This window comes from Zosterops lateralis (assembly GCF_965231275.1).
Source record: "Zosterops lateralis genome assembly, chromosome: 6".
NCBI lineage: Eukaryota > Metazoa > Chordata > Aves > Passeriformes > Zosteropidae > Zosterops > Zosterops lateralis.
Genome location: NC_139761.1, coordinates 5,032,259 through 5,055,233, shown reverse-complemented (window position 1 = coordinate 5,055,233; position 22,975 = coordinate 5,032,259). Strand labels below are relative to the sequence as shown.

Genomic DNA, 22,975 nt, shown 5'->3' with positions numbered 1-22,975 from the left:
GTGCTGTAGAGCAAGCTGGTTTCTTTCTCTCTCAAAATGGAAACTGGATGAGTGTTGCTGTGAATAGAGTCCTTCCCAGCAGGGACCCTGATGGCTAAATATCATTAAACTTCAAGATATCATTAAACTCTAGTACAGAAGGTGCCCAGAGCAAACAAAACACACTTGTCAGATCTCTCAGCTGGCCTACCCATCTGCAATGCTGATTTCCTTTTAAAGCTTTTTCAATTCTGGTTAATCCAGAGTGATTTCCCCCCCTAAAGTACAAACCTGGGGTTGAGAACTCCTTGATAAATATGTCTAATGGCAGAAAAGGCCCCCTGGCTGCTTTTCCTTCCAGTATGACACGAATACCTCCCTGTGCTCCAGCAGATGAACACCAAAAAAACAATGTCTGTGACCTCACATCAGGCACAACATGATCCCAACAGCTCCCACCCAGCCTGGGATACAAACAGCAACTTTTATCACATTTCACTGAAATAATGCCTGCATTTAAACAAAAGAAAAAAAAAGAAAATCAGGCGAGCACAGCAAGTGAGATTAACTGGAAGGCTTGGTCATACTTGTTTTTATGTGGCTACAACACAATGTAGCTGATGGCAAAAGCTTTGACCAGGATGGATCTGCACCATCCTGAGCCACAGGGCAGCAGGACTCGATTTTCCAGGACAGCTGCTCAAATCCACCACCTGCAACTCACAGGACCTGTCGTAATGAGGCTACGTGGTTTTAATTGCCTAATTATCCAGTCTCTGACCGAGGGGATGGATCAAAAGAAGCTCCTCTTCTGCTGGAGCATCCAGAGGGGAATGTCAGTCCAGTGGAGGGCCCAAAGGGATGCATTTAAAAATCAATAGAGGCTATTTTAATGCTTAATCCAGGAAAGTATCAGCATCAGCAGCATCAATACAAACCGAATTTAAACACACTGAGTACATGCACAAGATTGTTCGTTTTTCCTCTGTGCATTGACTTAACCAAATCTGGTTTTTCCCCAGAGAGTTTGGAGTCCAAACAGGACATCCACAGCATCTCTAGAGCTTCAGGCATCCTGCCTGCTTTCATCTCTATGTACTGCTCAAAAAATGAGCCTCTGCACCCAACTTGAGCAAACATTTCAGTGAGGAAACCCCCTGGAGGGGCAATATCACAGCAACAGTGGTCACATCCCTGCCAGGGCTACATATGGGAGTGGATTTCTCTTTTTGCAGGTTTTCACACTCCACCCGGCACAAATTGCAACACAAGCTTCCCACCCCTGCAGATATTTATATAATCAATCATCTCCCTTTTCATTAAAAAAAAAAAAATAAGCCTAGCAATTGCAAATATCTGCTTTGAAAAAGTGACCCAAGGGGATCCTGAGAGGCTCAGACACCCTGAGAGAACATAACTCTGTTTGATTTTCTTTAAATTTAATCGCTCCCCCAAGCACCCACTGCTCTCTGCAGAGATGCTCCCACTTCTTCCTCAAGCCAGCCCTGCCCCTTTTCCAACCTGGCTGGGGCCAGAACACTTGATTTTCCTTGTGTTTGTGCTGGAAACAGTGTGGCTAATTCAGAGATGTTTTAGTTACAGCTCTGCAGGGCTCGCACAGAGTCAAGGTCTCACATAGGAGCAGGAAAGGCTGCACAAGGAGCTGGGAGGGGTCACAGCCAGGACAGCTGACCCCAAGTGACCCAAGGGTGTTCCAGAGCACCTGGAGTCATGCTCAGATTGTAAATCTTTGGAGTGATGGCATTTTTACTCCTCCCCATCACCACCAGTCTGGTTCACCCACAGTCCAAACTCCACACTTCAGAGGTGATCCTGGGGCTGCAGAGCTCCTCACACCTGGGCAAGGCTTCAGGAGCTCTGGGGATCAGTCACTGGTGTCATTCCTTCAAAGCTCCCCTCCTTTCATGGCTGCAGGGCAAAGCATTTGACTGACACCAGGTCTGCCCAGCCCTGCAGTGAGAAAATACATCCCCAGCACCCAGAAACACTCTCCCATTCCTTCAGCAGCTTTGGGAATACCTCTATCAGCAAAAGTAGCAATGGAGTTGGGTGTTGGAGGCCACCCAGGGGTGCAGCTCTGCACCCACCAGAATGTCAGGTCTCCCAACACAGCCCAGACAACTCCATGGATAACAAAGTGGGTCTAACCCAGCAAGTCTAACCAAGATTGAAACCCATGACTCCATCTCAATCCCTGTCCTAGAACAGACAGCCTGCAGGTTTGCTGCCCAGACACTGCCCTTAAACATTGAAATACATTTTCCTCCTTTGTCTGACCTCTGCATCCCATTGCCCCAAATTAACACTGCAGTCTGGACAACCTAAACACAAGGTAATGACATAATGCAAAGAGATGCTGACCCTTAGATCATCCACAATCTTCTGACTGTCCACAGGGGAAAGAAATTAAATGGCTTTTAGATAACAAACCTTTGCAGCATTTTCCAGCACAAGACCTGTAACACTGAAGTGAAAGCTTGAAGAAGCTGCAAATTGGATTTAGGTACCTGAAAATTCCAGATTCACTCCACTACTGCCAGAGTTGTCACGGGAAGAGAAAGCACCCTGAAATAATTGCCTCTCCAGGCAAAAACTTTCAAAAAATGCCCTTAATGCAGACTTTTAGAGCTGGCAAGAGCTACCCATCCCCATGGACTGCAACATGAGCCATGAGAGCAGGCAGAGAGGAGACAAAAAGCATCTTCCAGGCACTCACAGGCATTTTCTTCCCAGCTGAGTGCCTCATGAAAAAGAGCATCTACAGGAGCACTTGAGGCATGCCAGGGCTTTCTAAATTCACTTTCAGGAGATTTACCAACACTGCCAACACGTCCTATGGAAAAGGAATTCGTGCTATGCAAATCCAGCCTCAGACTGCTCCCTGCCTAATCGAGCTTTAGATTCAAATGCTTATTACCATGGCTTCTAATCGGGTCATGTGTAAAAAGCAGGTTTAGTATGGGCTCCCAGGACTTCAGCTGTGTTCTTACTAAGGCACTGAATGGAGAAAGAAGAAAGGAAACAAAGAGGGGGAAAAAAAATAAAAACCCCCAACACTGCGAAGAATTCAGGTTTTGGTGGAAACCAGGCCTGGAAAGAAGCATTGACACCTACCAGTAAAAGGCAGGCTGATATGCAAACATTTGGCAGCTCACCAAGAACACACTGAATGTCAAGTCCTGTTTGCAGCCTGTCACATCCCTGCAGGGAAGCTGGGGGTGGCTGGTCTTTCAGGGTCTGTCCCTTCCCCCTGAGACAAGGTGATGAAATGATCTCACACCCACACAGGACCCATCTACCAGCAGCTCCAAGCCCAGCTGGTCTCACCATCACCTCCAGACCACCTTAGAGATGCTCTGAGCACCCACAGCAGCACCCCCAGAGCCTGGGTAACATGTGCCAGCCAGGAGCTGTTGCTGGTTTAGGGAGGAAGGGGGTACATCACTGCATCAGGGTCTGCAGCAGGACATGGGGACCATGGGAATGTCATTCCCAGAGGCAACCACCTCCCTGTTTGCTGGCACCAGCCACACAGCTCTGGCCAAGGTAAACTCTGTCCCAGTCAGCACCAGGCAAAAAGCTTCCTTTAACTTCTGAATTTGTGAAATTTGTTCTGCTCACACCAACCCTGGTGCCTCCAGGACACAACCCACAACCTCTCACCTCCACCAGGGACACAGGACCCCCCACTTGGGATTCTCTTCTCCACCTGCTGCTCACCTGCCAGACTGTGCTTTCCTGCAATACAGCATGGTGAGGTTTCCAACAGCCCTGTCCAGCTCCCACCTTCAGGATGCTGAATCCCAGCAGCATGGCCTCCCCTGCCTCCACAGTGCCCACGTGGACTGGCAACCAGCTCCAGCAAAAAGTCAAGACATCCAAATGTTGCTACCAGTTTCTGAAGACTCTACAAGACAGTGCTGACCCTGTTACGCAGCCAAAACTACATTTGGTGGGGTGAGCAGCACTAGGAAATGCAACATGAATGGAAAGATTTCCTTCTGTGAATCTCAGCAACATGAACCATTTTTAGAGAGAGGCTGCAGGATGAAGTTACATTTATTAGACATCAGAGAATTCACTGAGGTGAACATCCCCCTGGCAACACCTACATGTCTGCACAGGGACCTGCAGCGTGGGTTCCCTGCTGTCTCATAACATGGCAAATCCAGCTAAAGCTCTCTGTATGGCTTGGATGTTCATAACATTTATGTGTATTCCCTGGTGTCTAGTACAGGCTGAGGTTTCATTGCGTCCCTTATTAAAAAACCTCCACAACACTCTTCTAACTTGATGGCTGTTTTGACAAAAAATTGCAGCAGCTCCACAGATTTGAGAGGAAAAATCAATCTGAAAGAAAGGACAAAACCAGGCAATGGACTTAGTGAATTGTCAGTGATGGGAGGAGGAGCACATGGACAGACTGACTTTAAAGCTTCCCTTCATTAGGACATTAAACTAAAATCATTGGTTAACTTCCAACAGTGCATGTTATCACTGAGGAGAGTGATGCAGCTGATATTCTGCCACTCAGGCAAATGTTTCTCTATGCTTCATCATTTCCAGAATTAATAATCAAATGTTTTGAAAGGAGAAGGAAAAAAAACCACCAAAAAAAAGAGAAACCAGAGGCTGCAGCTCTGAGTTCTCTCATCAGCATTTTCAAAGACCAAGCCAGATTTACCAGTGCCTGCATCGCTGCCCAGCTGTGCTGCTGTCTGGCCAGGCTCTCCCTCCAGCACCTCCCCAGCCCACAGCTGTACCTCGAACTGGTCTGGGGGACTTTTTCCCTTGCTCCTGTAGCCAAAACAACCAGCAGGGATGGTTAAACCAGGTGGAAGGACCCCTGTTTCCATGCAGCCCAGCCTGAGGCACAGAAGGAAGAAACTCTGCAAGATTCTCTGCCTGAGGACAGGGATGGAGAAGCTTATGGAGGAGCCCTTCCCAGCACCAAAGGAGCCATGCAAATAGTATTTACCAGGTCACAGCTACTAAATACTCCAGCCAAGTCATGCTCACAAAAAGAAAAACTCACATTCCTGTATTTACAGCCACTTGTACAGCAGTCTCCAGGACAGGATCATTCCAAGTGAGGAAGTGCAGCTGAAGAGACCCATGGCACAGACACTCATGGATAGCTCACACACAAGTGAAAAAATACTCCCAAGCCTCAGAAGCTGCATTGCTGGAGCTGTGGATAACACACAGGCAGAGAGCATGGTTTGCCTATGATAAGCCAGGATGACAACCCAGCGCAAATGTAAAAATAATTTAATGAATAAGTATATTTAGATTTATAATCCCCCAGCAGCTTTATTTATAGGGATGCCAATCACTTTTACACAGATATAAAACTGGCTGGCAGAACGCCTTAGACTATATCCAGAAACCCATCTGTAACAAATCTAAGCTGTGATATCCCCGCGCGCGTTTGGCCAAACAATAACGCTGATGCCAGTCATCCTCACTCTAAACGTGCAGATGGGCTCAGGGGGGCTGGCCAAGCCTTCCCCAGAGCCAAGGATGGATGAATTCCCCTATCACCTACTGTAAACTGGTTGGGAAAAGGACCAGATGAAGGAAAACCAGTCACCATCTGGGCTGTGTGGATTCCAACACCAGAGCAGAGCTGGCTGGAGAACAAGGCGGCATCCAGCTGGCTCCAGGTGAACCTCTTTCAGAACCTTCCATCACTGAAGTGGGGAGCTGTGCGCCAGGTAAAAAACCCCATGGAGCTCTGCAGCACCTTTAAAAAGTGGGGATATAAAATAGGGGCTCTTGGAGATGCTTTTTTTGATTCATTGTTCAAGACACAAAGCTGGGATAGAGGAAGATGCAGGAGAAATTAACTGAAAATCATCACTTGGCTCAGTCTCAAAGCAGATGAGGGTTTCTAGTGATCCTTGCCCAGGATCTCACAACTTTATCTAAACCTGCAGATGTCAAGGGAAGAGGCTGCTGTGGATTTCCACAGGGCTGGTGACCACCTGGAAAACTGAAAAGTCACAACTAATATACAAGAAACAAAGGAAAATCTGCTCGTCACCCCAGTGGTACTTCTGGGGCCTGGCTGCCTCAGAAATGGGGCAAAACAGGGATGGCTCCATGTCAAATACAGACTGTGGGTAACTGCAATTCATCCATAAACCTCTCAGGATATTGGCAAACACCAAGGTGGAAAAGGTTACTCTGAAATATTATTTTGAATAGCTCTGGGAACAAACCCAGCATTAATTTTCATCACTCATTCAGCAAATGATTTGAATAAACTGGGGAAGGCTCGTGCACACATACTGACAGCGTTATTTGGTAAATTTTTGCCTCTGCTCCTGAGATCATTCATGACAAAACAACTCCCAGCAAAGATGATCACTTTCCAGACCAATGAGTGTATTCAACCACCCTTGGGGACAAGGTTACCTCTCAAGATCCCTTCCAGCACAATTTTAGTGCCATTTTACACCACAAACTATTTTCACACTGGCATTTGCTCTGATTTATTCCTGGAAATAAGTTTGTCTAAAATAATAATTGATGGAAAGAAAAAAAAATACAGAAACCCAACAGCAGTTTTCTCGCTCAAGGACAAAGCAAAGTAAAACAACCAAGCTCAGAGCTACGGCATCCTCGATCCAAATGTTTTCCAAAACATTTCCAAATGTTTCTCAAAGCTTCCAGATGAAGCTTTCACAACTAGGCTGCAACCCCTCCAAAGCCTCAGGCACTGAGAGTGTGGCATCATGGTGTGTCACAGCAGAGACACCAAGGAGATGGCTGGTGGTGACTACCAATGACACACCTGCCAAAACACACCCGAGAGCCCTGCACAGAAAACACAGTGTTTTGAAGAAAAACTGCCTTTGCCTCCTCCACAGGGCATATTCCAATGTGACAGGAGCTTGATTGCTATGTGGGCTTTCAGGAGGAACCTTCTGGCTCTGCACAGCTCCCTGAGAAGAGGGTGCAGCCAGGTGGGGGTCAGGCTCTGCTCCCAGGGAACAAGGAACAGGACAAGAGGACATGGCCTCAAGCTATGTCAGGAGAGGTTCAGGTTGGACATCAGGAAGAATTTATTCACTGAAAGGGCTGTTAAGCATTGGGACAGAGTGCCCAGGGCTGTGGTGGAGTCACCACCCCTGGAGGCGTTCAAGAAACAACTGTGTGTGGTACCCAGCACTATGGTTTGGTTGACAAGGTGGTGTTTGATCAAAAGATTGGACTCAATGATCTTGGAGGAGTTTTCCAACTTTAATGATTCTAGAAATACATGTGGGCCAGATGTCCTCACCTTCTCTACAGGCTTTGGAGTTTATTCCAAGCAATTTAGGAAGATCCCTCCTGGTCTCTCTTTTGGAGTTACAAAAAAACAATTTAAAAAATCAGTAAAATAATTTTTAATAGAAGTTTAAAACCCACTTACAGAATGGTAAGGAGAGAAAAACGTACATTTCCTACACTCAAGCTAAAAATGCTGAAGTTCTGTCCACACCACCATCAAATGTGGATATTTATGGTTATTACACAGAGAAAACCGAGACAGTTGTAGCACATTCTGGTCTGAGCAGCTGACCACAAGCACGGCAGCCAAAGGATGAGCACTGAGGTCTCAGAAGTGCTCAGCTGCAGGAACTGACCACTCTGGGGAGGAGGGACTGGCACACAGCTGGTCCCCATCCTCAGCCTCCTCATCCCAGAGCTGACACCACTCCAGCAGAAACAGCAGCGCCTGCAAAAGTCTGAGTCCTTCCACACCCAAACTCATCTCCACCTCTTTCAACATGGACACAACCAAAGCCCCTCCTATCAAACTGTACACGGGCTTTGGATTAGACCTTTTGTAGAATAGGAAAAAAAAAGAGCCTTTCTTGAGGATGATAAAGTCTAGACACTACAATATATTTTCCAGCTGATGCAGCAAACCTAAAAAACCCTCCCTTGATCTCGGACTGTCACGATCAAAGCCATTATCCCGTTTGGAGCCCTTCTGAAACTTCAGCTTCCAAATGTGCAAGTTATTTTTAAAATCTAAACCAGGCCAAGCCTCTTGTTCGGAGTTTTATGAGGAAAACGGGGTGTGCTCCTCCCAAACCTTCCCCCACCACGTCTGGAAGGGGCTGGTGGGCACATGGTGGAGGACCAGAGCAGGGAGGGAGCCCCATGTCTGGGGACATCTCAGTGGCACCTGGTGGTCACAATCTGCTTGCATGGGGGGACACAGCTGAATCCCTCAAGCTGGCTATGGTGTGGGGAATATTCCCCATCCTTGACTGAGATAGAGTTTTTTGGAGACCAAACATTGTTTGCATCCCCTCCTCAGGATTTGTGCCTGCCTTTGGCACCCTCCATCACTGAGTGTGTTACTCTGGAGACAAAGAAAAGGGAACAGCTTGAGATGCTTTCATTTTCTACAGAAATTAAATAAAACTAAGCACTATGATTTTCCTTTACCAGGTAGCAGGATGATCAAGTGCACAAATAACATCCAGCTCTGCACCAAGAGACAACCAGGAAAATAAGGTGCTCAAAATCATCCTCCAGTCTCTTAGAGCAGTTTTTCAGTTGGCTGAAAGAAAGTAAGAAATGCACAACCCTGCAAAAGAACAGGAAAACCAAGGGGGCATCATCCTCTGCCTTAAGTGGGATGCTCAAGGAGAGGTGGTGGAAGACCAGCCAGCTCAGCCCAGACCAGCTGGTGCTGTGTGATGAGCACCAGAGCTCCTGGCATGCTGTGGCCTCTCTGGGAGAGGGAACCTGTGGTCAGTCCCAACCACCAAAGCTTGCAGTGTCCAGACTGGAAAACCACAAAGGATGGATGGTCTGGAATGATGAGGAGCTGGGAGAGAACTTTGAAGGGCTTTTTGAAAGCAGCTGAGCACCAAGCTTTCCCTCTCACATCCTAAGGTCGACTTTTAACGGGGATATTCCTCAAAGAGAGATGGGGAGCGGAGGTGGCTCACCCTGCAGAAAGAAGAGAGCAACAGAGAGCATTCACATGCTCCAAAGCTATTTAAAAGCCAAAAGAGGCTCCCTAGTGAGCACTTAATTTAACTAAGCAACTTCTAAAGCATCAGGCAAGTCGGCCACATCATCTCCTTTCCTTCCCAGCATCCTCTCTACCACTCTGTCATCTCCCTTCCCCTCTGAGTTTTCACTCTCCTCCACTGCCAGCAGCTCTGCTCCTCCTCCCCAGCTCTCCCTCTGCCCAAACCAAGCAGGTCTGTGAAAGGCTGAGTGAAGCAGGAAGGCACACACCAGTAGGATGGGGATTAGAGACCTGCCACCCCCTCCAGCACCCCTCACTGTGGCTGGAGGGACCATCCCAGGCAGGAACAACGGCTGTGCTGCACATCACACATTCCCAGTGCTTCAGGAGGTGTTGTCTGAACTGCCACCAGCTTTCCAGCTGGGCAAACATCCAGGAAAAAATCAGGCTGACAGGCTTTCTTAAGAGTATTTCCATCAAACAGGACTTTTCCCACCTCCACACACACTGGAGCAGAAAGAGCAAGTGCAGTGCTGGTGTGACAGGCACCACATCAGTCCCAGAGGGGACAGAGGATTTGCCAACATCGCTCCAAATTGTTACTCTGGAGCTGGGACAGGATGTGGGGATCATGCCCAGCTTCAGCTCTGCCACAGCAGAATCCAACACATGCCCCATCACTGAGGCTTGTCTTTACTCTTCCCAACACAGAGAGAAGATTCAACCTCAACTTGCACACAAGCAATTTTCCCTGAAGCCACCAAAGCCCTGCAGATCCCTTTGGTCCCACCTTGTCCCCTCCAGGCCTCTTCCCTTTCATGGGCTCCTCCCAGGGAAGGAGAACAAAGCCCAGCTGCACATCTCTATCCCCAAGAAGGGCTAACACAAAGCTACCAACCTCGAAATTTTATGCTCCCTCTCACACAGGAAAGCAGAAAACTGATGGCAAAAGCTGCTTCTGGATTTAAAAGTATCTAACCCATCAGGGAAGCAGCATACACTCCAAACTCTCGCTCCCAGGGCTTGCACATTGGACATGATGAATGAGGCAGCAAAAGGCAGCTGACAACCTCAGAACCCAACCCCTACCACAACAGCTCAGGAAGAGAGAGAAACCAAGGGGAAAAAAGCATTTTGTCCAGTCCCACACCATTCTGCCATCAGAACAGGGCCACTCATCTGCTCTTGGTAACAAACACTGAAGGGAGAACACCACCCAATTCACTCAGGCTTCAGCACGAACAGGGCTGGGTTCAGCACCTCACTGCTCTCCCCGGGAGGTTTCCCAGCCATCCCACCCTCCTCTGCAGTGATTTCCTGTGTCTTTCCCATCTCCTGTGTTAGAGATGGGAAATGTGTGCTTTAACAGTCCCCCTTCCCAAACCAAACATGCAGATACAGGCTGAAAAACAGCTCATTCCCAATCCTGCCAAACTTACAGTGGTAACTTATTTCCTGACAGAGCTGTGATTTTTATAAGGGACACCACCAGGTTAAGGAGTCAAAGCTGTAACTGTACGAGCAAAAGCCTTTCATTCCTGAAAGGCCTTTTTTTTCTCCTCCCTGCTCCTGAAATGACAGGGAGCAACACAGCTCTTGCCTGTTTAGCGGGGTGAAGGCTTGGCTGAGAGCAGCCTCATTAAACTGGCTGGGTCCTTCAGCGCCAATCCAAACACTCAGTCCTCTGATCACCACATGATGGGCTGGGAACCACGGGCAACTCACAATTAAACCCGTGACAATCAGGAAAAAAATCTGTAAAACCTCCCCCCCAGCCCAAGCTGAATCCACCAGCACCATCCCCACCCTCCTTGCTTCCATATATTTATTTATTTGTTTACTTACCTAAGCCTCATGACAGATAACTTGGGGAGGAAATGGGATGCTCTAATGATTGAGCAGCGACACTCAGGCAGCCCTCTGGAAGATAAATACGCCCTTTGGTAACCCTGCAACAGAAACAGAAGGTACAAACAGACAGTAACTAATTATTCTGATTAAATCTTGGAAGACTTGAAATACCCGACTACTGCAGCAGAACAAAGCCAGCGTGTGCACGCAGGGGCTGCTCGTAAAAAAGAAAAATAAGTCACACCCATTAAAAAAAAAAAAAAAAAAAAAAAAAAAAAAAAATCACCCAAATAAACCTTTAAGTGCTTCTGTGCTGTTTTTGTTTGTGTGTGTTGTTCCTTAAGGTCTCGACAGCTGATAGGAAATCTCTGCCATACCCTGGAGGGATCCCGTCGCCCTCAGCTAAAATTAGACTTCAAGGGAAGCGGGTGAAGGCGGCGTCTCCAGCCCACCACACACTCGAGGAGGGTTTTTCCTCCCTTCCCATCGAAACCAAACACAGAGGGGTTTTCGGATTAAAAGGAATTAAGGAAAATAAACAAGTAAGGTGCAGTCCTAAGGAGGAAGGTGGGGACAGCAGGTCTACCCCCCTGCCAGGCTGGGAGTGATGTGAGCCAGGGATGAGGTGTGGGCAGGTGGGGATGCAGCTGAGTTCACAGAAATGGGCAGGATGCAACGGGATGCTCAATGCAGCAGTGAGAGGGGCTTGCAAAGCCCACCAGCAGCCCATCCACCATCGTGGATATGGAATAAGGCACCTGCTTTATTGGTGCCCAAACCACCAGTTACAGCCAATGTTGCAGACCAGGACAAGGGGATGTGTTCAGCAGACATTCCTGTGCTCTCCTTGCCTTGGAGGAAAACCATAATTCCCCTCCACCCCTTCCCTCTGCCCTCCCCCCACCACACTAAATGCCAGTGGAGCTCAGGGGAATATTTAATCTCAAACCTCAGTAATCAATCAGTTCACCCTCATGCATGAGAAAGAGTCACAGCGGTAAGCACCAAATCCCATTTCCATCCAGCACTACGACGGTTTAATTACGTGCATAACATTTCCCTTCTCACATAAATCCTGAAGAGATCCAGGCAGCCCCCAGGTTGTGGGTGGGGAAAGACAGTGATGGGGAAGAACATGGGGAAAGGGTGGAAGAAAAGGAGGAGAAACCATCATGGCAATTATTTAAAATGACAATTTTATATGGCTGCCCCACTTTGCCGTTGGCACAGCCATTGTTTGATCTGGTTTTTGCTGTCCCAAAGGATGGGCAACAAAGCCCAACATCCAGCCCTGCCACCAGAAGCTGCATCTGTCTCATTCCAACACACCAACAAGCATGTGAGAAAGAGGGTATGGAAAATGCACGATGGGCACACGTGGAAAGGCCTGCCCAGGCTGTGATACAGATAACAGCAACAGAGCCTCTCCACTGGTGCTGCCAGGCTTATTCCAAAGCCTGCTCACTTCAAAGGGGTCTGAGCAGGTTTGGGATGACTCCCTGCCAACACCTGTTATTTCCAAGTGCAAGAATGGCTGGAGCAGCAGGACCATCACACAGCTGCCAGTGCAACAGGTAGGCAGGCAGCTGTGAGCTACATCCCTCCTCCATCCAACCAGCCCAGTCCCGAGGGGCACAGCTCACAAACAGCCATGCTGAAATATATACATACTGTTTTTAAATATAAACACATGCACAGACTTTTCCAATCTGTAGGAACAAAAGAGGGGACACCCTGCTGAAACCCCATGTGCAGCCCCACTGCTCTCACAGCAATGAAGGAAATGAGAAGCAGAGACCAGGCACACACCCGCTTGCCACGGCGTGTTTTGGCTCTGGGAACGTTCCTGGATTCTCCAGCTTGAGCTCTAACCTCCAAGAGATATAAAATTATCTTGGAGCTGCTCTGCAGGAGAAGAAGAGGGGTCCCTGGGGGCTCAGCCAGGCAGGTGGAACAGGATGGAGAGGAGCTCACAGCTGACCCAGTCCATGCCCCACCAGTTTAGAGACCATCAAAACACCCACTGTGCACAAGATCAAGTGAGGAACAACCCCAAACCCCCAGAGCAGAGCAGAAAGCAAAGTCCCCTCACCTATCCATGAGCACAGTTCCAGCCTCACCAGACCACAGTGCTCAGACAAAGCAAGGGAAACAAGCTCAGGACTGGGGGGAGGATTTGGGGTTACCTTTGACTCCTCTGTGTGTAGCAGAGCTGTGTTTCTGATCCAGTGGCAGGATCTGTAACACATGTGCATTGCTTCCAAGGGGCTCATAAAAGCAGATTTTGGAAGGGGAGGTGGTGCAGAGCAACATGATTTTTTCAATTTCTCTTGAGAGGAAGCATCACTCAGAATGTGGAAGGAAAATCTACCTGTAACCCAGATTTCCTCACTGTGGTCTCTCCTTCAAAGGGCAATGATCCCACCCCTCCCTTTTTTTTTTTTTTTTGGGCTTCAATTTCTCCAAGATCTGTAACATCAGGAAATTCTGGGCACAATGGACTAAGCCCTCAAACTCCACATACGGGGAAACTATTGGTCTTACACCCTGCCTGAACTCTTCAGCCACATCAGGAGGTGCACAATTAACAGGGATCAGGCACAATCAGATGCTGGCAGCATATTCCCAGAGGATCCATCTGTATCCTCATCCTCTCCCAAAGAGCAGAACTTCGCAGTGCAATTCAGGACAGAGATACTCTGTGCAGTATCTAGAGCAAATTAAACCTCCCAGGCACGGCAGCAAAGCATGGATTTATTGATTCATGGAAAACGTCCTTATAAATTACTTCATTCAGACCAACGGGACAAGACAAAACGAGGACTCTCCTCGGCAGTGAGAGGTTGCACTGCAGCAGTTTCAATCCCACATTCCAGCAGAAAGCACTTTTTCAGAGCAGACATTTCTTCCAGGGTTTCAGAGGGCTGGCAGAGGGAGATCTGTGTCACATCCCACCTCTCTGCCCCACAGCAGGCAGAGCCAATGGATGATTTTTGGAAGCAAATAGGAAAAACACTGCTTGACATCAGTATAACAGCTGCAGAAACTCCATCCACAGCTTCTCGCTGGCTCACACAGGGCTGCAGCCACCAGGTGGGAGGGACACAGAGGCTGCTGCCCCCAAACACTGCCCCAGCCACCCCTCCAGGGTCTCCTCACTGTGGGACTGTCCCCCTGGTGAGATGTGGCACAGATCCTTTAGGATTGTCCTCCCCCAACCCTGTGAAGCTACATTAGAAGTGTTTGCTCTGAAAGTGATTTCTCCTGGAGTATGGGGCTCCGAAACACCACAGCTTGTTGATCTTATCTGCTTCTCTTGCTACTGATGTGCTTTCATCAAGCTCAAACTCCCTTCAGGGCTACCTGTGGTCTGCATGCAGGATGCTGAGCCAAGGCTAAGGCCTTTTTCTGCAAGTGTTTGTTCCAGTGGCCAAATGCAGCTCAAATATAAATAAACATCCCCATGCCTTCATGAGGATTGCATGCACCTGGCTTTGGCTTCCAGGCATGGGCTGCAGAGCTGCTGGATGCCATTTTATAGCTTCTTGATGAAAAGGCAAGAGGAGCATTCCCACACCCCAGCACAAAACATTTCCCAGCTTTTATGCATGTGCAGCACTTCCCTGAACACTCACCAGCCAAACCAGGGTCAGGCACTGCTCTTCCACCATGGTCCAGCAGCACCAGCCCCGCTCCTAAACCACCCCTTTTGCTAATCACAGCTCAAAATGCCATTCCACAGCTCCAAATCACTGCCTTGTCCTCACACTTACCTCCTAGTTTGAAAATCAGCACCAACCCCAGGCCCACTTGAGAACACCATCAGCCAAGCTGCTGAGCCTCCAGGATGGGATGGCACCCACCAAGGATTTCTAGGAATGTCTTCTCCTCCTCCTATGAACTCCTCCGCTGGAAACATCCAAACTACAATTACCTCAGCAGCTTAATAATGTGTACAGCATCTCTGGCAGCAGTCTGAGGCAGGGACTCCCAGCAGCAAGGAGTCCAAGTTACCAGGGCACACACACAGCTGTGTTTGTGGTACCCCAGGATCCGCCCCGCCACGCTGCCTCGCCCCTTCCACCAAACACACCCTTCTCCCTGGGCACTGATCAGTGTTTTGATAAATAAACGTGTCTCTTCACATCTATTCACTTCACCCACCATGGAGGGGTTGCCATTCCCACTGCACTGAGGGGGAATTGCAGAATGAAATGGCTGTCACAGTCTCTGGTGTGATGTGGTCCCTCACCTCCTCCCAGCCCCAGGGCTCAGCTCCTGCATCCTCCTGGTTTAGGGACAGTGCAAGGGCAGAGGGAGGTGAAATCTCACCTTTCTGAGCTGGAAACTGGCCCCACAGTGGAGGGCTGTTCTGCTCCAGAGACATCAGGAAAGGAAGGATAAACTGCCTTGCCCCTGGAGAGCAATTCTCTGCTTCCCTGAGCTAACAAATTCAGGCATTGTCACAGAGGACAAGGAGCTGATCTTTCAAGGGTGAAGCTGATTTCCTCTACTTTTATCTAAAATGTGGGGCAGGCACCCATCTCTTCTCTGTGGTGGCCTGTGACAGAACTTGAGGGAACAGGATGAAGTTGTGTCAGGGGAGGTTTGGGCTGAATATTAGGGAAATTTTCTTCCCCCAGAGGGTGGTTGGGCACTGAACAGGCTCCCAGGGCAGTGGGCACAGCACCAAGCCTGGCAGAGTTCAAGGAACATTTGGACAACGCTCTCAGGCACATGGTGTGATTCTTGGGATGTTCTGTGCAGGGCTGGAGTTGGACTCAGTGATCCTTAAGGGTCCCTTCCAGCTCAGGACATTCTATGCTTCCATGATAATTTTCCTCCCCTCTGTAAGCCAAATCAGGGATAAAGCAGGTCAGTGGCTCATTATTTTAGAAACCATGGTGAGACATATATATTTATATATATATGTGTATATATATATATATATATATATATATATATTTAATTAAACATTTACTTAAACACTTCAATCAGCTTAATTATGCCAATCCAGGAGTTTGCTGGTGCATTTTTGGTTTTGTTCCTTTTTAAATAACAGAAGTAATCATCCCAGAGAGGGCAAACACTCATTTCCCATATGGAAGTCACCAAGGCTTTTGCCAGAATGCTGGGACAGAGGAGCAGGAGAGTGTGAAGGGCTGGCACAGAGGTGGATAAGAGGGTTAAATCCAGCTGCTCAGAGATAAGCTGGTTACACACCAGGGCAGCAAATGGGGGAATACAGCTTTGCCAGCCCCCAGCAAATACCTGCACAAGGCACTTGCATGGCTGACACGGGTTATTTAACTCACAAGTTGCCAATATTAGAGACCCTGAAGCCACATTTCACTAAAGCTCTCCTGATGAACTGCTTTCCTGGCTCCTCTGAAGCCACTAACAGTGAGGGCTGAAAAAATTAAGTGACTACTGGCTTTGAGGCCAGCATGGCAGGGAAGACGCAGCAGCACATTTTACCTGTTGTTGTGACTTTCTGGTCTTTCAAGGACCCTTGTGAGGCCCAACACAGAAGAGTCTGAGATGCTGCCACACAGGACAAACCTCAGGAGATAAAGGAACCAAAGACCCACCCAGCAGCTCTGGCAGAGCACCCACACAGACAGAACAGGGTGCAAACAGGTATTCCCCAACACACAGTTTGTGTGTTTTGTACCTAATCCCAGGCACACACACACCAGGTGGCACCTTTGGACTAATACATTCAATCTCACCACTGGCTTTTAATTTCCCTTAATTTCCCTTCTGTCTTCCAAGACTAAAACTTCTTCCAATTGCTATTCAAGCTGACCAACAGCTTTTTTATTTTCCTTTGCATCCAGAAAACACAGCACTGCTGCTTATGTGAGTTATGCAAAGATGGAGAGGGACCTTTTCTCTGTCCTGAAGCCACCAGCCATGCCCAGGTAGGTGCAGCTCAGCCACTAAACTTTAAAACCTGTCAGACAATGGAAAGCTTATGGCTATGCTGGAATTCCTCATGCTTCCAAAACCTGCATCACACAAAACTCTGGAGCTGGAGCCCTCCACAGAGATGCTCATCGAGCATCCCAAAGTTTGGCCCTGGTACAGACACAGGTAAGCAGGAGAGTCTCAGCCATGGGATGCCCCAATCCTCCTTTTCTCCTGGCTCCATCCAGAGGCAGCCAGCTGCATCCCGTGTCAGTGTGCTTCCCATAATCAAAAAGGGAGTTAGCCTCCATAACCACAACCCAAAGGGTATATTTAGCTCAACTGGGAGACAAAGGAGATGGTGTCCACCGCAGATGAAATTATCTGAGCCCGCTCACGCCAGGAGTGCCTGTCTGCCATCCATGGCAGCTCCCACGGGTTTATTCCTGGCTCCACACTTCAGTGGTCCCCCATGGAGGGACAGACCTGCTCCATAAAAGCTCTGAAAAGCAAGGAGGTGGAAGAATGGGTCCAACAGGTTTCCAAAGCCTTGGGCAGGACACAGTCTCTCACCAGGGTTTGTGTCACCTGTCTAGACCCATGGGATGAGGTGCAGGAACCCATAAGAAGCTGCACCTCCTTTAGCTCACAGTGAGGAGGAGGATGGCAGGGAACAATGGGGGACCCTCTGAAACCACTCCAGAGCTCAGCTCCAGTGTGTGTCCTGCACCCCAGCACAGCACAGGAGGGTGAGAGCATTTCCCTCACAATCTTCAGGACCTTTCCTTCAGATGTGCCTCCCAGGAAGAGGCTCATTCCTCCTGCATAATTTCCACGGATATCATTTCATCCCCCACCTCCTTTGCTGCCGTCTCACGCAACTCAAAGACACAGCCAAAGACGTGGTTATTTTTACATTTTCCTCCCAGGAGATGGTATCTCCACAGGGCACAGCTGCCATGCCTCATCAGATCACCGCACCAAACCGCCTCAGCCCCACGACAGCAGGAGGAAGTCGGGGGGACACCCTGCCACCAGGTATTTTTCTCTCTCACTGGCATCAAAACTCAGCAGCTCTTCAGTAAGAGCATCCTAAAAAAGCAAAACAGCACCAGTCCGGGAGGTTGTTCCAGCTCCTCTGGCCGTACCTCCCACCCAAGCACTGAAATCATCTTCCAGTCATCCCAATTTTAGATTTTTCTGAGGCTTTTGCAGTTGTCATGGAACCCTGGAAGGCACTTGCTTCATCCGGATCCAGATCTTTGTGGATTCAGGATTCCCAAGCTGACCTAAATTTCCCCAGCACAGAAAGTGACTGGGTTTGGCCATGCCATGATCTCAAGGTCCACAATGTGACCTCCTTGATGTGACACATGGGCTTCAGCACAGCATTCCATGTCTTTAGACCCACATCTCTTATTTAGACCCACATCTCTTATCCCACTTTTACACTGGGAGAAGAAAAAAAAAAAGCAGATATTCCACAAATAATCTAAGAGCTTTTGGACTTTAGGGAGTGGGGAGATGGAGAGCAAAATTCTAGGTGTGCAGGGAAAAGCTGATTTGTGCACCCCTAAGAGAGGACCAAGAGGACAGAAGGGTGTTCTGCTGCATGTCACAGCACATCTGCAACTTCACACAGTGTTTTCCTTTCCCCCTTTTCCTGATATCACTCTCACCACTATCTGTCCATAACAGCAAGGCCAGGTATGCAGGGAACAAGGCATCACCTGTGCACGGCTTATCTGCAGCTACTTTACAAATAAAAGCGACCATAATGAATGTTGGCACCCTAGAAGAAATCCCAGTGCCCTTCCCCCTCCTACACCTCCCAGAGCAGAGCATAGATCCAGCTGCTCTGCAACCTTATCTTGATGCAGAAAGTGTCTGGGACAGAGATAGAAGGGCTCCCTCAAGGCACAGCTTATTAAAGGCATCTCTCCTCAATCGGTTCTCTTCAAACACGCCGTTCCCGGACTGGTTTTCATCACAGCAGCAGCAAACACCCCCAGCCTGGTCAGGTTGTGTGTCCCTCTGGAAAGGGTTTTTCCAGGTGAAAAAGCAACCTAAAACCAAACAGGGCACTTTGGGGGACCTGCAGGTGAGTGTCACAAGGAGTTCCCAACACACCCTTGTCCTTTGCTCTAGGGATGTCACAGGAATGGGGTCCAGCACAGTAATGAAGTCCATGGGATGTTCTCTCCTCATCCAGCAGTTTTTCCCTCCAACCCCACTCCTGCCACCGCCGGGGATTGCACACTGGCAGTCCCACACTCCTAATCCCAGGTTTCAAGAAGCAGAGCTACAAAACAACCACACAAAGAGGCGGCAGCTCGCACAAATCCCGGGAACCTCCCCGCAGCCAACGCCTCTCTGTTTATCCAACACCAGATCTTCACTCGTTCAGCTATTTCCATCCCACCCTGCTATTAATGGATGCAGAAGGCTGTTGGGTGAGGCGTTCGACAAAAATCTCATTTAGAGATCAAGACAAGCTTAATTGGTTTGCAGCCAGACCTGCACAAAGATGGGTTACTCCACAAATACAGTTGCTAATCTGCCCATTATACTCCCCTAAGCTCCCACCCACAAAGAAAAAGAAAAATAAAGCAAAGATGCACAAAGGAATGCAGGATTTTGAGCGTGTAACTTCCACGAGTGGTGAGTTCTGCTGCAAGAACAAGGGCTTTGCTTTTCTCTGAAGGACAAGGATAACCAAGCAGTAAACAGACTAACAACAAAAAGACCTAACACAGATTAAATCTGCATTTTCCACAGGCAATCCCCAGCCGTTCTTGAAGAGCATTTCCAGCAGCTATTGTTTCTGTGGGCAGGCAGGAGCAGGGGAAAAGCTTACACGGCCAAGGAGACATCACGTCACAAGTGACAGGGTAGAAAGGATGGGGAACCTCGTGATTAAAAAGCACAGGATTGAAACCCTGGAGAGCTGAATTCACTTCCGAACTTGGCTGTAAAATAAAAAAAATAAATAATAAATTCGCGAATTTCCTGTGTGATCACATCCTAGATGATTTATTCAAAACCTGGTGTTGACAAGCCAAGGGAGGGGGAAGGAAGCAGGAGGAGGAAGGGGAAGACACAGTCCTGTGGGCTTTTAATAAGCTTGAGGTTAGACCAGCAGTGGAAAAGCTGTGAACATCCATCTGTATTGGGCACTGCATGACCTGGAGCTGGTGCTGGGAAAGCACTGAGTATCCCACAAGGTCAGATAAGAGCCTGCCCTGCTGCTCTGCCCAGGTGTGTGCCATGGGCTCACAACACCACAGCCCCACCAGCAGCATCCCACAGGCTTCTGTAATGCTGGACTCCCAACAGAAACACAGCCATGGAAAGGTCAGGGATGATTTCCCCTCCTGGAGCTACACAAGAATTTAGAAACAAGAACACAAAGGTGTCCCCTGAATGCAGTGTGGTATAAATGAGACACAGCCCAGCTCCAGAGCAGCTGCAGTGGCAGCACAGGTAGAGGCAGGTGATGAAAAGGTCGTTTGGTGACAACCTCCTCCCCTTGTGCAGCATCCCAGGACTCCCAGCTCCAGCAGAGAGGGCCTGTTTCTTTTCCTGAAAGCCAGCCAGTTCTGCTGGGTGGGAAGCCCTGCACCCAAGGGAGAGCTGAGCTGCAGATCCTTGGGCAGGACAGAGCCAAAAACAAGGCCAGAGCCAGAAAGGACAGCAGTCCTGTGCTTGGGACCTTTACAGCAGCATCCCTTGGGCTCCAGAGCACCTTTGCAGGACCTTTTCAGGCAGGCAGGTTCTGGATACTCCAGAGAGACAGAGATGTGTTTTTCCCAGACCTTCAGCCATAGTGGGTGCTCACAAATCCAAGGCTTGGTGCAAAGAGCAGCCCCAGTCTCTGGCATTGGACAAGAGCTTCCAGGCATGGAGATACGGGGTTGGTGCTGTTCCAAAACGCTGCTGTGGGAAACCCGGGGTGAACAGATTCAAACTTTTCCTTTCAGCAGCGAGAAAAGCTGTAATTAGCAGCACTGAGTCCAACCCAGGGGCTGGATAAGGACATTCCCGTGACATATCTGACAAGGCGACTGTTGGATTTGTTTTCCTTGGCTTTTTTCCCCCCCTGGAAAAATGAGCACCCATTTCTCACAGGTCTTTTTGCCCCCACTCTGTGTTGCCTGGAGTCAGTTTCCCAGAGTAAGGGCACACATTTCAGAACACACTCTAACAGCCCATTACCACAGCTGGAGCTTGGGTCTTGCCATCCCCAGGGATGGGTCCCTCCTTAATTATCCCACACCCCGTGGCACACTGGGGATGCCAGACCCCATAGACACAGCTTCAATTAGACTTTCAGCAAGATGAAAAACGCAGTCCAAACCACAAGGCAAAGGTAAAATAAAAACATGAACGTGAGGCAACTGAGCTGCAGCTGCGAGACACATCATCACCACTGTCTCACACGTCTCTCACCTAGTTCAGCCTCATCCCCAGAGCAAAACCAACAAAGCTTCCTGTGATGCAACTACAAGCAATCCTTTGGAAATCAATCCAGAGAATTTCCAGGCTTAAGTCCCTCTTTACTCTCTTTTTCTCAGGATGAAAGCTGTCACGCTATAGAGTGGCTTGAAAAGCCTGGATGTAAGGTAAGTCCCAGTGTGCCAGCTAAGGGAACAGCACAATTTCATGACTAGGTAACCCAAATCACAGCCTGTCACACATCAGTGCAGTTTGAACACAACTATGACCACCACTGCATCAATTAACAACTGACAAATTTTGCTGAACCTGGTAAGTGGAAGAGCAGCATTTAATACACAAATAAATAGGGAAAAAAAACATGAGCATAAAGGCTCAATTCCAGCCCAAAAAGCAGACTGACTGTAGGGATTACAATATTTAGCATGCTCCAAAAATTTTCCTCAACATCTCTTTGCTCCGTGTAATGGGCAGGGATCTCATGGCTCCAGAGCCACCAGCTATTTCACATGCAATTTGCCAGCAGCACTCTCCATGGAAAAATAGATGGAGCTCATAAATGGATCTGAGTGATCCCCAAAAAGGTTCCAGTCTCTTTGCAGGGTGTCTCCAAAACGCTGGGACAAGGAGATGGCACAATGAGGTCTGAAAACCAACCTCCCAGACCTGGAGAGCTTTGGTAAGCAAATGGCCTGCGTAAAGTTTCTGTCAGAACACCCATTTGAAGCGCTGGCATTGTAAACAAGGTTGCTCCAGAGACACCTGGGATTAGCACTGTTCAAACAGTCCTTGGCATGACTTACCAGGAACAGATTTGCAAGTTCAGCTTTTTCTCCTGCTTCATGCTCACCCAGCACCACAAAACAACCCCAGAGCTCCGACAGCCTTAACCCTGCTGTCTCCTACATGGAGCATGAGACACGGGGCAGGAGCCCTGCACTTGTCACAGGACTTGATGGAAGATGAAAACCCCAGGAGGCAGCACTGAAGCTGCTTTTTTCCTGTGTTTCAGGATGATATCCAACACCAGGCTGTCCATGAGCAAGCTGGGCGAGTGTCCCTCTGCAGAGGCACAGCAGCTGAAAGCCATGCAAGGAGATGGTGCCAAGCCAGACAGGGCAGCTGAAAAACACCAGGCACCCTAAAGGCTTATCCTGACATCAAGGCACAGAGCAGCCTCTCTTCCCTGCACTGGGCACACAAGCCAAGACACTCCTCGTGCCTCGGGGGCAGAGGGAAGGAAACCTCAGCCAGTGAAGCGTCCTTTGCATGCGATTCCTGTGGATGCCAGGCACAACAAGGGTGTCCACCTTCCCTGACACATCTCCCCCACCCTCAGCTCTGGCAAGAAGGTGCTGTGGTTTCCAGGAGCAGCAGCAGCATGGAACAACAGGAACACAAAGGATGACTGGAGTCAAAGTGCTGTGGTTTCCAGGAGCAGCAGCAGCATGGAACAACAGGAACATGAAGGATGACTGGAGTCACGGCAGGGAAAGCTTTACACAAACAGGTTTACAGTCACTTCCAGCCACACGAGCATCCTTGAAGGAAACAGCTGCACCAGACCACAGCTGACACACTCTCCTGGATGGGACATGAGTTCACAGCTCCTCTAAGCACCATTCATTAATTGATGCTGGGGCCAAGCAAAGAACAAGAACTCAGAAAAAAAAAAAAAAAACACACACACACCTCATGGCTAGGTAAAAGTCAGATGGATGAGCAGCTCCAGAGAGCCACCTCAGATGATGTGGACAAAAGAAACACTCAGAAGCA

The 22,975-nt window shown here is 48.8% G+C and overlaps 1 protein-coding gene across 1 annotated transcript in view; it reads right to left on the bottom strand.

Moving 5' to 3' along the window:
* The window catches only part of DAAM1 (dishevelled associated activator of morphogenesis 1), a 91,097-nt gene that overhangs the window by 61,971 nt on the left and 6,151 nt on the right, over positions 1–22,975 (bottom strand). Inside the window, exon 2 of the mRNA XM_083863908.1 lies at positions 10,829–10,932. The gene's annotated coding sequence lies outside the window, so the exon portion shown is untranslated. The remainder of the gene's footprint in view (positions 1–10,828; positions 10,933–22,975) is intronic.